Below are 3,937 nucleotides of genomic sequence, written 5' to 3'. Positions count from 1 at the left end.
TCATCCACCCTTCATGGATATTCGGATACCCCTGCACGCGGTGAGCTCTGAATGTTCGTCGTTGCTCCCGTGCTCCCTGCTCCTGAGCTCCAAAACCTTTGGTTGACTTCTTGATAGTTTTGTTTTCATTATGTTCTCCATGCATGTGTATCATGGTAATCTTGAAATTTATTGCATTGATCGCAGTGGTAATTTTATTTGTCTTCCTGTAATCATACATGAAGTAACCATATCTGCATATAGGGCATTTTTATAATGAAGCATGTGATCGTAATGATAATCAATTTAAACGAGTTATGTAATTATTATTTAGTTTAGAAGGTAAAAATTAGACCAGACTTATAGTTTTCTCTTAGCATTAATATTCTGTTGTTTAGGACTTTTTGACTTTTGGCTAACTAAGTCCCCATCTTTGTGGTGGCCTACAACGATTAACCTAGACATAAAAATTTCTACTTTTAATTCAACTATATTGCTTACTGTGTTATAATCACTCATATATATATATTTCTACCTATGTCAAGAATACAGTTTTTAAATCAAGTGAAATGTTAATATTTAAATGCAAATTGTTTGAATACGGTTATATCTTTACAACCTAGGTATTTCTTTTACATTAGTCAAACTCTGTACCTATAAACTTCAGCCCTTTTTTGCAACAAAAATAATATAAATACACATATATACAAACATATATTCCACTCACAAAACTTTAGTATGGCTATCCATTCATTTCTCAAAAAATGCCAATAAACCCTTAAAATCATAAGAAAACCCTATTCATTCTTAAGTAATATAAATAACACATACTTATCTAGATATTCATATACTTATCTAAAGAATTCTTGAAAAGGGATTAAAGGTCAAAATATTATAACAATTGAAAAATGCAAGGCGGAGAGGTTTATGGATATTTGAGATTATAAGAAAATATGTAAAAATTAGATATATAATAAAGATAAAAAGATGAATTATTTCATATATATTAACACTGAGATTCAAAACTAGGATTTTGGGAGGTATATATCAATATGTAATGGATTTAGAGATATATTTTATGAATATACTTATTATGTTATAGTAAAATATTGTAAATTAAATTAACTAATTTTATAATAAATGAATTTCAATTTTTTTAAATGTAGTTAAAAAAATTAATAATAAATTTCAAAAATAATTTAAATTTAAGATGATCTAAATTCTATACATCATAGTATTTTTTGGCTACATAAAACTATATATTGACAAAATTAACTTACAATATTATAAAAATTAATAATGGAAGGAAAATTTGAAAAATTATCATGTAAACAAAAATTCATATATGATTATTTTCTCTGCTTCATCATTCCTCTTTTTATATTATATATATTTTATTATTATATATGTGTGTTTTTTAAATGTATATTGGTAACAATTATGTCCATTTAATATTTATGTTAAGTAGATTCACTTAAAAAAAATATTTCTTTTGGGTTCAACCACAAAAATCTAACTCCCCAAAAAAATAAGAAAATTAAACACAACCTCTATATAACCTTTATATAAGTAGAACTCAAGCAATCCAGCGAAATCTCAAAACTAGTTTATTTTTAATATATACCATTATTTTTTATTATATAATATAAAAAGGTAAACTTCACATTTATTTTGAATTAAACATTAATGAATGATCAATTTCAGAAGATATGAATCGGCTCCTGACAGATGTGAAAGGCAATGCGCTCACTTTTTCACAGAAACTGCTTTTCAAGAGAACACTCACGTTGGAAAGATTCGAAAATTCAAACAATTTAATGTTCACCATCTGGGAATCTCTCTGATGGAAAGATTCGAAAATTCAAACAATTTAAGGTTCAACTTTGTGTGTGAAGGACCTGCGGCAATCGGGGATCTCTCCGAATTACATAAATAATGAATGAGTTTTGAACCATATCATTCGGAAAATTCTCAGTTAAATGTCGAGGAAAGGTCGAAGACACTGTGTAATAAGACCATAGCTCTAACGATATCCGTTATTCTATTGGCTGTTACCATCCCAAATCCAGACAATGTCTTTGAGAGCCGGTCTCAGCTCTTGGCTGCACAACTTACTGTACTCCAGCGTATCTCCCCCGGTCTTGTGAAGCTGCACCATGAATAGAGAGGGCGTGATTTCAAAAATCTCGGCATCAATAAACAAACGACCCTTCAGCCCCACCTCCGAACCCTGGAACTTGATCTTGCAATCCTCAGTCTTCTTGACGCTGAATCTCAACACTTCGGCGATCTCCTCCAGCTTCGATATTATGGTCGACGCCGGTTGAGTTGATGTGAACCACAACTCCTTCACGATCTTGTCGTCGAAGAGCCCCGACAGATTGAACGCCGACGACAGGGAGATTATGTCGAAGGCGTTGAAGTGGGGCGGCTTCGGAACAAAGAACGCCGACTCGACATCGTCAAGCAAGCCGATATCGACATTGTCGGCTTGTGGGGGTTTGAAGCCCAGCCGGAACCAGGGGACCTCCATGAGCTGCGGAACGGTGACCCTCGTCTGGGGATTGTGGTCCAGCAGTCGGAAGACGAGCCGCCGGAGGTCGGAGGAGAACCAGGGAGGGCACTTGAAGTCGCCCTTGTAGATTTTCTTATACAGTGCCATCAGATTCGCGTCCTGGAAGGGCAGGTAACCCGCCCTGAGAACGAACAGTATGATGCCACACGACCAGATGTCGGCCTTCTCGCCGTCGTAGCCCTTCATCGTTATGACCTCCGGCGCCACGTACGCTGGCGTGCCGCAGGCCGGCAGTGCGCTGAGGCCGAAGTCGCAGACCTTCATGTCGCCATTGTCGTCTAATAACAAGTTCTCCGGCTTCAGGTCCCGGTGGTACACGCCCCGGCTGTGGCAGAAATTCACCGCGCTGATCAACTGTTGAAAATACTTTCTCGCTTCGTCTTCTTTCAATTTCCCCTTTTTGGCAACCCTGTTGAAGAGCTCGCCGCGCTTAACGCACTCCATGACGATATAAATCTTGGACTTGCTCGCCATGACTTCGTAAAGCCGAACGATGTTGGGGTGTCGGACGATTCTCATGACGGAGATTTCCCGTTTAATCTGATTTGTCATCCCGAGCTTCAAGATTTTTTCTTTGTCCATTGCCTTAATGGTGACGCTCTTCGCTGGTTTTGAGATTTCTACCTTGGCACACCTTGGCAAACGTCCCCTGCCCCAATAGGCGCCCTAATTCATACCTCTCCATCAAAATATTGGGCTTCATCTCAATCTCAAAACTAAAATTAGAAATCCTTGTGGATTAAGGTTGCTGCTCAGGCGTCTTCGCTGTATAAGGCCTGTGAAGTTCTCCCACATCCGTTCCATTGCACGTGGCGTAGTCGGGATGTGTCCCAGTCGAGCCCGGCATAGCCTGCGTACAGGAGCTCTGATAGCCTGTATTTTATCATGGAAGACAAGTCGCTACTATAAACCTTTTAGATCCATTTAATATTCAGGGAAAAGCCTAAGCGTGGACTTATCGAAGAGTCATGTTCAGTGGAATTAGTTGAGGGAGGGACATCCTATCATGTTGGGCTCTTTCAATAAATTGACACCAGAGATGCTTCATGTCTTTGTGTGCTGCGATGCATACCACCTGTCTTTCTATCGATTTCCTTGGTGTATTCTTCCGTCCCGTATACACAAAATCTCACCAAGTAACTTGTTTTCCTGGCTTTCCTTTATGAGAATTACCCATCATGGGTAAACACTTTACGTTATCGGGCAATATATTGTTGTAGCCTTGGGCAATATATTGTTGTAGCCTTGGGCAATAGTTAATGTTGTTTCATTTTATTTTGTCTTTCATTTTGAAAGTTAGTCCGTGAAATATTTTATTTATTTGAAGTTTAAATTATATTTTAGTTTTGTTTCCAAAATTAATTATTTTATTATTTTTATTTA

General features: G+C 37.3%; 1 pseudogene; it reads right to left on the bottom strand.

Annotated features, from left to right (window-relative positions):
• Positions 1-2,020: 2,020 nt before the first annotated feature.
• On the bottom strand, positions 2,021-3,257 carry LOC149243239 (CBL-interacting protein kinase 2-like; annotated as a pseudogene).
• Positions 3,258-3,937: the final 680 nt, after the last annotated feature.

The sequence above is a fragment of the Pinus tabuliformis genome, chromosome 8 (genome assembly GCF_031772625.1).
Source record: "Pinus tabuliformis cultivar Carrire ecotype Pingquan chromosome 8, CPIR1, whole genome shotgun sequence".
Classification (NCBI taxonomy): domain Eukaryota; kingdom Viridiplantae; phylum Streptophyta; class Pinopsida; order Pinales; family Pinaceae; genus Pinus; species Pinus tabuliformis.
This window is presented reverse-complemented; position numbering and strand designations above follow the sequence as displayed.